Source organism: Elephas maximus, chromosome 2 (assembly GCF_024166365.1).
Source record: "Elephas maximus indicus isolate mEleMax1 chromosome 2, mEleMax1 primary haplotype, whole genome shotgun sequence".
Lineage (NCBI taxonomy): Eukaryota > Metazoa > Chordata > Mammalia > Proboscidea > Elephantidae > Elephas > Elephas maximus.
The window spans coordinates 152,790,205-152,804,479 of NC_064820.1; the positions used below are offsets into that span (position 1 = coordinate 152,790,205).

Sequence of the window (14,275 nt, forward strand, 5' to 3'; positions counted from 1 at the left end):
GAGGGAAGTGTCCTCTGAAAAACTAAAGATCCTCCCTGAGAACTCCCCAGGAGGGTTGCTCCCCCAGGGTTCCCTGGGGGAATGACCTGCCCCCTGGCCGGGGTAGAATCTAGAGGCCTGAGACATGGGTCTAGGGGTGCACATCTGGGGGTCCACATGGAGATCATTCCGGCCATTCTCCTGTGTCCCTGTAGGGTACCCACTTTTTCTCTGGCCAACCCAAGGAAGAGGGAAGGGGGTCAATGATTAGAAGGAGTATCCCCTCTCTGGTTCTTCAAGGGGAGTAGTTCTAGCCCTGCCATGCTTCATTATGCTGTTGAAAAGGGAGGAAAAAGTGACTTTGAACAATAAAAAGTTCTATCTAACCATGAACCCTCCTGCCTCACTTTTCTTTGCTAGAGTCTTTTGGCCCCTGGGCTCAGTGGCAGCCTCGGGACAGTGGCCTCTGGGACCTGGCAGGTAAGGGTCTTCTTCACTTCCTGCTCTTTCCCCAGCCCTGGGTCTGTGGGTGAGAGAGGAGGCCAAGTAACTCAGGGCCCAGTCCCCTCTCCCTAGTTCTGGAGCAATGGCCTGCCCTCCTGACAAGACGCCCATGTATCTAAAAAAGTGTCTTGTATATCTCAATGATTTCTCAACAGCCCCTGATTGAAGTATGCCCAATTTAGCAGTGCCGTAAGTAACTTTTTATATTTCCTTGGGGAATCATTTCACTTACGAATCTTTTCTGAATCTGCAATCTCGATTAAAAGTTGATGTTTTTTTCTCAGTCTCTTCACCTTCTGAGCTGCCTCCCTAGCGAAAAGGGCGGTAGCACCATCAATCCTCCCTCATCAGCCTGTCTGGGGCAGGAGAATTCTTCGGGGCGGGGGGGGAGTTGCTGGGGGGAGTGGGGACAGCAATCAAGGGGAGGCATTGCCCATTTCCTGCCCATATACACTCACCTAGCTGCCCCCATATCAGAGGCCCCCCCCCCAATAGTCTTATACTGGGGAGGAGGGGTATCTAGCCCAAATACCTGTAGCTTAGGAATTTGAAGCTGCCTGTCCCTGTGTGGCAGAGTTAAGTGCTCCACTACTAGTTTGGCAATTCGAACCCACCCAGAGGTGCCTCAGAGGACAGACCTGGTGATCTGCTTCCAAAAGGTCACAGCTTGAAAACCCTGTGGAGCAGTTCTGTGCACACATGGGATCACCATGAGTCGGAACTGACTCGACTGCAACTAATAACAGGCTGAACAGAATAAGCCTCAAGGATTCATCTCGAGAGCAAAAACTGGTTCAAATCCTGACACTGTTCCTATACAGCTGCCACAGCCTGAGTAAATCACTACCCCTCTCAGAGCCTTGGTTTCCTTGTTTGCAAAATTGGAATGCAATTGCTAAACAGATTACCAAGCAGGTAAAGGGTTTACTTAGAACAATGCTTCCACAAAGGCATACTCTATTTACTCCTTGGGGGACCCCAGCACCAGGAAGCAAGGCTGAAGCCAAGCAGAGGGTCCTGTCTGAGTTCTGAACAGTATCTAGTTCTTTTCTTCACCCCACACATTATCTAGTCCTGGTGACACCCCTTAAGGTGGGTGGGCCTGGCAGAATTATCCCCATAAGATGAATAGAAAGCCCTGAGGGATCAGGACTGGCCCAGGAGGCCCACCCAGAGCTCCTGACTCTCTGAGATGAAAAGGTCAGGGCTGCAGCTGGAAGGCCGAAGGGCAGAGGTGGTGAGAAGCTCTCTGAACCTGGAGGGAAGAGCAGTCCCCAGAAACACTCCCCTTGCACCCGCCCTCCTGATAGTTGAGGGAGGGACTTGCTCAGGTGCTGGGATCTCTGGCTGTAACCTCTGACTTCTGGCCTGGGGGGTGGGCACTTTGAGGGCCAGAGTCTCGACTGGGGGTGGGGCTGAGGGGATCTGGCGGCTCCTGGAGTTAACGATTTACGAGGGCCCCCTTCCCTAGGCCTCCCTCCTCCCAGGCCCGGCGGGCAACCCGTGACTGCCCAGGCAGCGAGACACAGAACCAGTCCCGCCAGTTCAAAGAGCAGTTCTTCCAGGGCCCACCCGCAGGACTGCCAAGCACCCTCTGCAGTCTGACGGGGAAGGCAGAGTAGGGATTGGAGGGTGCGGTCTCCTCCCTAATCTGAGAAGAGAGACCTGGGCCCTGTTTCCAGAAGTCCCAGTGTGAGGGGCATTTGTGACCCTGTTCTGCCCTCTGTGCCCCACCCCTCCACCAGTAGTGGGCCTCCTCATGCCACCCCACCCTCACCTGCAGGTCTTGGGTTGGGCACCTTCAGGCCTGGCTGGCTGCTTGTTTCCCAGGACACCCCTCCCTTTGGGCATGGTCTGGAGCCTCCATGTTTGGGCTGCTGGCCTCTCCCCCAGCTACTTCCCTTCCCCTCAGCAACTGTTCCTTTCCTGTCCCCTCTTTCTGATCCTGGGGACCCTGAGCAACAGTTTTGGCCTTAGGGAGCAGTCAATCCCACCAGACTGAACAGAGGAGACAGCTGAACCACCATTGGGCCTAGAGAAGCTAAGGCTTACTCTTGGGCATGACACCCCCAAATTCTCCCCCCCCCCCCAGCCAATATGGGCTGAGTTCCCTGTGCCTGGCAGAGAATGAAGCTGTGTCCATGGTTATGTGTGGCATGTGCCTGGGCAAGGGGAAATTCAGAATGAGTGGCTTCAGGTGCGTGTGTGCGTGTGTGTTCAGAATGAGTGGCTTGAGGGTGTGCGTGCGTGTGTGTGTGTGTGTGTGTGTGTGTGTTGGCCTGGTCTCTGTTCCCTCCTGCCCTCTGACCCCAGAGTCATTTTGTTCTGGGTCTGGAGGGCTGAAGTCCCCCCTCTGTCCTCCTCCTCCTACCCCCCCCCCCCCCGCCACTGTTTACACAGCTCAGGGCCAGGCTTGGGCCACCAAACTGAATTCTCTGGAAGTGGGCGGATCTTGGCCACTTAAGAAACAGACCTGGCTTTTCTGAAATTTTTCTCTAGTTTCACAGCTCTTCCCCTTTCAAAGGTAGTTGGGGGCAGGCGGGGCGATGAGGGAAGACCTAAGGTCCAATGGTCAGTATGTGGGACTGAGACCCCAAAGGCTGGGCTCCCTGCTGGGGCACTTAACCCCCTCCCTTCCTGTCCCCACATTTGCACCTTGGCTGTCCTGGAATTTTGGCTGAGGTCACAGTCCGGCCTGACTCCAGCCTCTAGGAGAGACTGACACACTGATATGCTGACCACCGCCTGGTCACCACCTAAGGAAGTAACCCTCCCTCAGCAGGCAGGGCTCCAAACACCCTTACTCCCATCCTTTATGAGACAGGTGAATGAGTGAGGCCCAGAGAGGGGTAGACATTAGGCCAGGCCCCAGATTGGCCATCTTTACTGGAAACCTGGACTCCTACAATCGTGTCCGTGCAGACACTTGCCAGTCACTGCATGTTTAATCCATGAACAACATTAGCTGATAAATGACAGTCACGGAAAAGGCAGGTTTTTAAGTCCTGGCTTTGCTACTTTGTGACCTTGGGCAGGTGTCTGATCCTCATCTTTCTCATAAATATAGTGGAGATAATTGTTTTGAGGATTAAATGAACAAATGCAAAGAAAGCAATTCTTATGGTGCCTGACACATAGTAAATGCTCAGAAAGATGTTGGCTACAGTTATTATTGGTACCTACTTAGCGCCAAGCCTTAGGCTCAGGACTGGAAATAAAAAGTATAGGAGACTCTCTACAAGAACTTTCAAGGTGGTGGTAGTGGGAGGGCAAGGGACAGATGAACAAATAAAAGCTATTTCTATGCAATGTGGTCACTGTAGCCATAGGAGGGGACAGATAGGGCCAAAGCTGGGACACAGTACAGTTGCGCAGTGCACCTGGCAAAGGGGGCTTGAAAGGCTGAAAGGGAATCTGCCACCTGCTGTGTGAGTTATCTGGCTAAGTAAAGGGAATAACTTTTTCTACCTAGCACAAGGCTACTAGTGGCCCTGTGGGTATGGGCCACACTCAGGCTGGGAGTGGCAGTCAGAGAAGTTTCCTAGTGGAGGTGAAACAAGCTCTTGGTCTTCAATGAGGAGTTCACTAGGTGAGCTTGATTAAGGGCTTTCTGGGCAGAGGGAAGAGTACACTCCAAGGCATAAAACCCAAAGGGGAATCTTGGGGTGCCTGAGGGAACCATCAGTGTTGGGGGTGTCCTGGCCCAGGAGTTGCAGTACAGTAGAACTAATTAGGGAAGCCAGGCTGGGTAGGATAGGGGGCTTGAGCTCTGAGGAGCCACTGCAGGGTGTAAAACAGGTGACCCCCAGGTCAGATCTGTATGGAAGAGGGTTCACTAGGGTGGCAAATCTCCTTACAGGTTAGGAGAACAACTTTGGTGCCAGTCTTGCCTCAGTTTCCTTATCTGAAAAATGGGGATGATGTTACTACTGGGGCTGATAGGAGGATTAGATAAGACAATGCACCCTAACTTTAGCACAATGTCCAGTTCAGGTTAAGGGCTTCATAATGCCGGCCATGGATATTATCACCAAGATCCAGGAGAGAGACGTGAGTGTAACCCTTCCCAGAACATAGGGCCCTCTGGGAAGGTGGATGCTGGATCCCCCTTCCCCACCAAAGGTGCTGGAGACTTAAGGAACTTGCTTCCCGTCTCAGTAGCTGATTGGTTGGTTGAGAGAACTGGGCAAGAGAGTTAAATAACAACATGAGACTTAAGTATGTCTTTTTGGAGGCAGGGAGGTGGAGGGAATAGTGAACTATGGTAGCCTTCCTTCTTCCTGGGGAAGGGAGCTGGAGTGGGGATAGTCTCCCCCCAAGGGCAGGGACCCCCACCCCAGCCTTCTTGGGTATCCCCCATTTGTCTCACTTGTCATCTGTGTAGTTGGTTTGCACGTGACATGTCCTATTCATTTTCCATTTTCCACATGGACCATTAGATCGCTTCACCCTCTGGTTCCTACCTGGGTTGGATAGGTGAGGATTGGGAGTCTTCCCCCAGTTCTTAATTTCCAGAGGACAGAGAAGACTCAAGACTCCAACATCTACCCACCCCACCCTCTAAAATGGACCAGGCATATGCCAGCACCCCCGCCCCGGGGAAGCTGGTCCCCATTGGGATCACCTGGCACCTAGATTGCAGCCTGCTGGCCCTTGACCTTTACCCTCCTGAGCTGGGGAGGGGGGCCAGAGGCCACCAAAAAAAGTGGATAATTAAATAGCAATTCCCTGAGGTTGAGCTACTACCCAAAGAACCCTGGTGGCACAATGGTTAAAGTGCTCAGCTGCTAACTGAAAGGTCCGCAGTTCCAACCATGTGGCAGTCTACTTCTGCAAAGATTTATAGCCTTGGAAACCCTATGAGGCAGCTCTACTCTGTCCTGTGGGGTCGCTATGAATTGGAATTGACTCCACAGCCCTGGGATTTTTTTGAAGCTACTATCCACCTTTCCCCATGGATCCCAGCATGAAGCATTTTTCAGGTGTACCCTGGGCTTTGAGAGTCCTGCAGGGCTAAATTTTTACTTCTTGGGTGCTGACTTCCAGGGAATAGGACCCCTTCACAGTCTGTGCCTCAGCTTCCCAGCAAAGGTAGATGGAGGTGAGTTAAGTGCTTGGAGACCCTGAAGCATACAGACCCCAGACTTGGCCTCAATTTTCCTTGTGTGGGTCAGTGCCTGGCACTCAACGTGGGGCCCAGAATATCTATCTTTAAATCGTTTAAGGGTGATAATCTGGGAGGTGTTCACTTGTCTCTCCAAACTGTTTCCATAGCAAGCACACTGCTTTTATACACATAGTATGTATGTTTGGGGTGGCTTTGAGGAGGGCTGCTAAAGAGGAGGAGAGAGGCTAAACAACCCCCCTCAGGAGCCATTCCTTGGCATCTCTCAGCATTGGTAGAAGGAAGGAATTGGCTGGGAGGGGTGTCCACTATGTCTGGTGAAGAGTCACTCCCTGTGGCCTGGGCAGTCAGGAGGGAGAAAGAAACACACGAGGGGAGAGAAACTCTGCCCTGTGACACCCATCACACACACACCTCCTCGCCCTCCCACCCCCCACCAAGGCTTGTAGAATGGGCCCCAGAGGCTGGCTCCCTGGAGACCCAGCCTCCTGCCCTCCCCCAAGCCTGCCTCAGAGACAGGCCTCGAAGGGAGAGGAAGCGGTGAGGTGGGAGACGGTTTCGCTTCTCCTACTGAGGCCAAGCTTGTGGCTGGAGGCGCCCGGGTCGCCGCGGTTAACTCCCCGTTATCTGGGCCCCAATCAATCGCGGACTGTAACGTTTAACCTTAGGCGGACTTCCCCAACGGCCCTGCCCCTCCCCAGCTTGGGTCTGGGGGCTGCGTTTTTTCTGCTTTGAGGAAGAAAGTCTGCCTCACTGCATAAACCCGCCTCCATGAATTCCAGAGAACTGGAAAAAGCTTCCACTTTGGAATTATCTACAATTTGGAATTATGGAAGCCCAAAGCTCATCCTATACCCTTCCCCCGCCCCAGGTGGGTAAAAGAAAACATCCGCAGCCTTAGGATTAATCCGAGCTGGACAGATGAGAGGGCACTGAGTGAGGGTGAAGATGCGCGGGCCCAAATTTGTCCCCACTGGGTGCCTACTTGGCAGGGCTTGGGTCTCCTCTCTTTCAACCAGTTATCTATTGAGTGCTGCTCTGTGCTAGGCACTGTTTCAGGCTCAGCTCGTAGACCACGGTCTCAGGGCACCACAATCTAGTCGCAGTAGCCGTAGGACTCAAAGCTTGGGCTGACGCCTGCATAGGAGGCAAAACGTTCTTTCTCAGATCAGTTTCCCCATCTGTGAAATGGGGACAAGAATCTCCGCCCCTCTTCTCCCGGGGACCTAGCGCCCACTGAACCCAGAAAGCGCTCTGGGAAGGGCGGGGTCTTTGAATTAGCGTCTAGCTCCTCGATCTGTCGGCTGAGAGTCTCCCGCTACACGCGCACCTGGCTGAGGGGCGCGGCTAAACCTTCCCTCCGGGTCCCGGTAGTTTTGCGTCCCACCAGAACGGGGCCAGGGAGATGGCGGATTTCCCCGGAAGGTGCGTTTCCAAGCCCAGGCACCCCTCACAAAAGTCGGGAGGTCCTCATTTTTTTGTAAAGTTGCAGAAAAAGAGGTGAAGACCGGGCACGCGGGGGATCCGAGCCTGGGCCGATCTCATTAGCACGCGGGAAAATCGAGACGCCACGGCTGCGGCTCCGGTCTCAGAGCCTGCGGCGTCCAAGTGGCCAGAGCTGCGCTGGGAGAGAGGCGGAGGGAGGAGGGAGGGGAGCCAAGGTGGGAGGGGGGAAGAGGACGGAGCGGAGAGTCCGGTCCGGGTTTTGCCGGCAGCCTCCGGGCAGCGTTCAGAGCTCCTGCCCGGGCGGGCGCGCGGCGGCGGCAGAGGCGGCGGAGCCTGAGCGGGGATGTAGAGGCGGCGGCACTGGCGGCAGCATAGGCGGCTGCGAGAGCAGACACCCGAGCCGAGCCAGAAAAGCGGCCGAGCCTCGCGCCCCGACGCCGGCCCCGCGTCCCAGCCCTGCCCAGCCCGCGCCTGGCCATGCGCGCCGCCTGCTGAGTCCGGACGCCGCACGCTGAGCCCTCCGCCCGCCGCGCCGCGCTCGGCTCGGGGGTGATTAGTTGCTTTTTGTTGTTTTTTAATTTGGGCCGCGGGGAGGGGGAGGAGGGGCAGGTGCTGCAGGCTCCCCCCCCTCCCCGCCTTGGGCCGGCGGCGGCGGCGCGACTCGAGCCCCGGACCCGGGCACCGCGGGAGCGGAGCGCACGGCGGCGGCGGTGCCCGGAGCGGAGCGCAGCTCCTTGCCCCGCCCCTCCCCCTCGGCCTCGCGGCGGCGGCGGCGCTGGCGGCTTGGACGACTCCGAGAGACGGTAGGTGTCGGGCCACGGCCCTCCCCCGACCCCCCCGGAGGCTGGCCCCCTCCCCTTCCCCGCCTCCCTCCTTCTCCTCCCCCGGGGCCCGGTGCGCGGCCGGGGCCGGAGTTCGCTGCAAGTCGGCGGAAAGTTTGGCGGCGCGGGCTCCCCCGAAGTTCAGGTGCGGAGAGCCAGGGATAGGGAAGGAGGGGCCCGTGTTTGGGAGGAGTGGGGGGCTCTAGTAGCCTGATCTCCGGAGCCCCGGGACTGGAGCCCTAGCGCCGGTGATCGCTCGGCGGTCGCTGCTATCCCCAAGCCGCAGTCTGCTCGGTCGCAGATCACTGAGTTCAGACAAAAAGAGGGGTTTTAGGGTCGGGGACGGCGGGTTGGGCGCCGTGGAGTGGGGCCGTGGCTCTCCCTGCGGGTTGCCGCCCCCTCCCCAATTACCTCAGCTCGCTGGTGCTGAGGCGGCAGGAGCCCCAGGTCCTCACCTTCTTGTGTTGAGCGGGCGCTCAGCCTGCGGGGGCGACTGCTTGGATATCTCCGGCGCGCACTCTTCTCATCAGAACCCCACTCGCAGCCTTGTGTTTTGGGGGCGACAGTAACTGCTTCGAGCGCCCTCGACCACGCGTGGCTGAGCCTCTGGAGGAGGCGGCGGCCACTTCTGCATTTTTCCTCCAGCTCCTCGCCCCCGCTGCCCGCGGGGTGCCTGGCGGGCTATTCAAGTTTGACCTTTTTTTTCCCCGTTTAAGTATCACCCCACCACCACCGCGCCCCGCGGCCTCCCTTTCCCTTCCTCCGCTGCCTTGTAGAGTCTTTCGAACTGTTTCCCGAGCCCCGCATGGGCCAAGCAGTGTGCAAGGCCAGGGTGAGAGAATGGGGGTGTTCCCCTAGCTGCGGAGCTGGAAGGAGGTGGGTCCCAGACTTCTACCACGCTGCCCTGGCCCCGAATTTACCTCTGAAGTTCGGACCCCCCAGCGCCCCTCCCCTGCGCATCCCCGAAGCGAAGGGCTGAACCACCCCGAGAGGAATGTGTTAATTTTCTCACTGGGGGAAGTTGTCTTCGCCCGGAATGGGCTGCTTTCCGGCGGGGAGCGCGGGGTGCGCCTGGCTTTGTTTATTTGTAGGATCTACAGAAATTGAGTGACCCCGGTTTTTAAATGGGGGGCCACCTACGGAACCTGTCAGAAGAGCTGAAGCGCCCAATGGGGGAGCAAGATCGCTTTTTTTCCTGACGGGAATGGGAAGGGGTGCGCAGAGTTGGGCTGGTGCCCCAGGGTTGCGAAGACGCACCGACAGATTTGGGGGGTTCTGTAGTGACTCATCTGGAAAGACCCGCTCCCTCTCCACGCCCCCTGCGACGGGGGTCTAGAAGATTGGCAGCCGCGCCCTACTTTGCCCCCTGGACCCTGGGCGGTCTGAGAGCCGCATTTTCGGATTACGGGGGGAGGGGGTTGAAGGGAGGTCCAGGGTCCCAACATCTTGAACCTCCTCGCCTACCTCCCCCGCCCCCTGCCCTCCCGCCCGCCCATCCCTTCGTTTTGGGTTCTCTTTAGAGTCCTTGGTTTTGTGGTGGGCCCAGTTCGCCCCCACCCCCGCATTGGCCCAGGAAACGCTGGAGAAGGGGGCGTGTGTGATCGCTCAGCCCTCGCCCCCGCCGGAGCCGCCCCAGGGCCGCCGGCAAACAGAGTCCCTTTCAAGTTTTCCGCTGGGGCCGCCTGGCGGGGGCTGCGAGCGGACTTGTTTGGAGCGCGATTTGAACGCCCGGCGCCACCTCAGCTGCCCCGGCCCGCGGGGGCGGGGGGCGTCCGTCCTTACAATTGGGAGGATTTAGTTAGACGTTTTTAGGGGATGTATTGGCTTAAGCTTGAGCTGATCCTCCTCCCGAAAAATCCCGCTACCCTGGGTTCCAGCCGCCACTGGAAACCCCGGGAACTGGGACCCGAAGCCCCTTCCCAGATCTCTTTTTGAGAGCTGTATGGGGAGACTGAGGCTAGTGCTGCCGATAACTGCGTAGTGTTGATTTAGCAGTTTCCCTGGATGAGACTCAAGCAGGAGGTGAAGGGGGGGGGGAGTGGCCCGCTCTGCAGCTGTCACCCCCCTCCCAGAACGGAAATTGTCCTCTCTCCTTGGAAAGGAGGGGGGGGGTGTCGTGTGATTTAAGCCCTAGGAAGGGGTGGGAATAGCTGAGGGAGGTTGGCCTATGAATCTTCAATCACCAGGGGTTTGGTAGAAACGCACCCCCCACCCCTGTCCTGGCAGGAGCTGGGGCTCTCCCAGAGACGCCCCTAGTGGGGCTTGTGCCTTCCTCTCCCATGCCACCCCCTCTTCCAAGGTGGGGACCGAGGTTCCTCTGCAGAAGACAGACCCTAGGCTGGCTGGCTGTCGGCTGGGGTCTTATTTATGTGTGTATTTGGTCCAGGCTATTTTCCCGGCTCAGCAGGTGACCCAGGCCTAGGCCTCCTATCTCTCCCCCGACAGAGCCTGTTGACTTACCCGTGGGCCAGCGGCCTCGTCTTTATCATGTGAGGCCTGGAATGTCCACAGGCTGGGCTTGGCTAGGGTGGGTGTGGGTGGGGGAAGGGGAGGGGAGGATTCTGCATCCAAGGCCCAGGCCGGCACTGTTCTGTGTTTTGTGGGCTCCCACTGGGATCCCGAACTCCTTGCTGCCTCTGTAGAGCTTTTTGTCTGCCTTATACCCATTTGGCCACTGTGAAACTAATGCCCATAGGAGTGTGGAAGGGCTGCATCTGGGTAAGGAAGGAAGTCTCTGGGAACTAACTACTCCACCTTCTTAAAGACCCCACCTAGTTATTTATAGGAGGATGGACTATACCTATAAAGCTTACTGGGGTGTTCCTGGGAAGGTGGAAACGGTGTGGAATGGGCTGAGGTCAACTGGCTTTCCGGCGTGTGGGATGAGGTGAAGGGACTGAGGGAGATACAGGTGACCGGATACAGGCCTGATAAATGGGATGACAATTAAGTCAGAACTAACTCCCTAAGCATGCTGCCCCAGAGTGGCTGTCCCTTTGGCCTTTGCCCTCTAACCCCTTCTCTGGAACATGCTTTAGTTGGCCAAGGATGGGGGCGCTTATTGTTATTACTGTTATTATTGTTCACTCTTTACATGTAATTCATGCATTCATTGGCCCAATATGTACTTGTGAGAACCTACTGTGTGGTCAGTCCCTACCCTTTCTGGGGTGTAGAAACGAATCCCTTAGTTCCTGCTCTGGAGGTAGGCCCAGGGTGGAAGCTCCGCCTACTGTCCCACCCCCTTGGGCGCTGATTGGAGCTTTTTCTGGGGTTCTCCCTCTCTTATACCCACCAGCCCGTGGCATCCTAGCCGTGTGTGTGCGTGCGTGCGTGTGTGTGTGTGTGTGTGCGCGTGTGTGTGCGTGCGCGTACGTACTGCCCTTGATAAGAGTATTAATAGTTAACTCTCACTCATAGCTGGAGCTCACCAGACCACAAAAAGCCTCCCTGGTTACTCACGCGCTACTGCCCAACAAGAATATCCCACTAAAGTTTTTTTCTGCATTCTCTCTTACTTCCTCCTCAATTCTCCCTCAACTGTGAGTTCACCCTCCTAGGATGCAGGCAATAGGAAAGGACTGCCCCTACAAAGACCCAAGAATCTCCAACCGCTCCACCTGCCCTAAAGTCAAATGCAGTGTCAGCAGACAGGTGGGGCTGTGTGTGGGTACTAGTCTGTTGGTCAGGGATGTGGGAGTCTGGGTGGTGTGTGTGCTTATGACTCTGGACATGTGTATCTATAAGTTGTGCATCTGTATCTGTGGATCTCTGTGTTGTGTGTGTGTGTCTTGGAGTGTGGGAGTCAAGTATGCATTTGTGAACCAAGGCATGTGTACCCGTGTATCTAGCAGTGTGTGTATCTGTGCGTGATGTGTGCGTACATGTGTGTTTGTGAACCTGGGAGTGTATATCTGAAAGTCGGATATGTCTCTGTGAATCTGGGGGAATGCATGTATTTTGTGAGTCATACGTACTTGAGTTTTGGGGTGTGTGTGTTTTGTGTATGCTTGTAAATCTGGGAGTGTCTTGACTCCCTGAGTGGTGTGTATCTGAATTCTGAATGTGTGTGTGAATCTGGGAGTGGGCATATCTGGGCGGTGTGGGCAGTGTTCTCTGTCAGTCTATCTTCCGTGGCTTGTGTCTGTGGATTTCTCTGTCTGTATCTCTGTCTGCCAGTCTGTCTTTCTGAGTCTCTCCCTCATTGGTTGAGGTGTTGAGTGTGTGTGTAAAGCATCAAACCTTTCCCACCTGGTCCTTCCCCTCCCCACCCTTCCCTGGCAGTAGCTGGGCAGCCTCCCTGTCTGCCTGATCTGCCTGCCTGCCTGCCTGCTGGGAGTTTTGGAAGCCTTGGAGGGAGACAGGCTGGGGCCAGGGTGACAGCGAGTATCCACAGTGATGGCAGCCTGTGATTACGGGAATAAAAGGATTTTAAGGTCATGGGGTTTTTTTCTCCTGTTGTTTGGTGTTTTTTTTTTTCCCCTTGACGGAGCCCGCAGCAGCAAAGGGCTAGGGCCGTGTCTACAGGTTGGGAAGTCTGTCCCCATGGAGTGTGCATATGTGGGGTTTACCTAGGAACATGAGCACATAAGCAGAGCCTGTGAGAGGGTTGCACCTGTTTGCGTGCTCTCCATATGTGTGTCCACAGGGCCGTTCTCTGGGGATAATTCCCAGGAAGATTTCTTGCTTCTGGGTATCATGTGGAGCTGGAACCCTGCAGCCCTGTGTGTGCTAAGGAGCAGTCTGGCCCCAACCCTTGCCTGCCCTCTAGGCTGAGTGTCTCTGGCCAGAGATTGTCTGGGCCTAGTCACCTAGGCCAGGCCACATCTCAGGGTGTCAGTGCCCCTGGCCTTGCTCCAGCCCCTGTAATTGCATTCTGCTGCCTAATCCTCCGCCAGCTCAATTAGATCGCAAATTCTTCTTCATTTCCTGCCTCTGATGCTGGCCTCCCTCTGGGCTCACAGGGCCTGGGAGGGTGGGGATCCAGCCACCCCCTCTGCCAGCACTGGGGGGCTCTGGAGGGGTGATTCGTTCCTGGCACACTGGCCTGGGAGCTCAGGATGGAACCCTGGGGACCAAGGGGACAGGACCCCACTGGCCTTTTTTGGGCCAGCGTCACTATTTCCATCCTGAGGGGATGGGGTAGGGGGCTTGTATTACCTGGTACTGGTGCTCTGGGTAGGCCAGGCCCCTGTACACCACCTTCCCCCTTTCCCCACAGACTGCCCTCTTCCTGTGCACTTAGCACTTGCTGGCCATCACCCAGCACAGCAACTGTGACCTTGTATCAGACTTTTTCATGTCGTTTGTTCTGGGGCTCAGTCGGACCACTGAGCTGCCCTCCTACAGGGTTCTCCTAACTCCGTTACCCCCCACCCACACAAGTATATATAAGCACTGGCTCTAGAGTCCATCAGACTGCCTCCAAATCTTGGCTGTGTCACTGTCTACTGGATGTGTGACCTTTGGACAGATTGCACTATCTCTGTGAACCTCAGTTTCCGTGTCGTTAAAATGGAACAGTAAGAGTGCCTGGCTCACGAGACCATTTTCAGATGGACACAGGGCTCATCCATAGTCAGCATTCAATAAAAGTTGGCAAGGACTTCATATTCCCCAGTGAATAGGAAGAAAAGAACACTTCACACTTGGCATCTGTCTCTGCTCTGCTGATTACCAGATGTGTGACCTTTACTTTGCCCCTCTGAGTTTCCCTTTTCCCGTCTGTGAAATGGGCACAATGGTAGGGCTGACCTCACAGTGGGCATGGGAGGATTATCTGGGATAATGCATGCAGGTGCTTGTCCCCAACTGCCCATAGCAGATTTTCAGTATATTATTTGCCCACTTCTTGCTTTCCTCACACCAAGCCTGGGGTGGGGCAAGGCTGGTGAAGACACAGGCTCAGGGCCAAGGGGACTGGCCAAGGTCATGTGGCTGGTGATGGGGCCAGGGTGGGGTGAGGGGGTGGGGGATGACCTGCTGGTTCGCTTGCTCCTTGACTCTCTGGTTCAGCTGAGCCAGGAGGCACAGCCTTCCCTCCCCCAGGCCTCTGCCGAAAGTGGTGGCTTGGCTGATTTTTTTTTCTGGGAAAGGGAAGCTCAGTGTCTACGCTCTCCTTCCCCAGGAGGCGCCGTTGGCAGTTGCTATGCTGACAGGCCTCCTGGCCTTGCTAGGGTGGCTGGCAGCTCTGGAAGGCCGACTGAGCACAGATCAGCCAGAGAGAAGAGGGACCCGCAAAGGTCTCCCTCCCATCACTAATCCCCATGGCCCCTCCTTACCCCTCAGCCTGTCCTTTCTATCTACAACAGGAAGACAGAAAGGAGCCACAGCAGGAGGGGATCTGGGCAGACTGGCTCTGATGGAGGTGGGGAGAGCAGGCCCGGCCAGAAGTGGGGAA

At 56.2% G+C, this 14,275-nt stretch overlaps 1 protein-coding gene across 4 annotated transcripts in view; it reads left to right on the forward strand.

The window, feature by feature from the left end:
• The first annotated feature begins 6,962 nt into the window (after positions 1-6,962).
• Positions 6,963-14,275, forward strand: part of CXXC5 (CXXC finger protein 5) — a 35,098-nt gene continuing 27,785 nt past the window's right edge. Inside the window, exon 1 of one of the 4 annotated variants that reach the window (XM_049873790.1) lies at positions 6,963-7,033. The gene's annotated coding sequence lies outside the window, so the exon portion shown is untranslated. The other 3 variants (XM_049873788.1, XM_049873789.1, XM_049873791.1) reach the window with 3 other exon arrangements.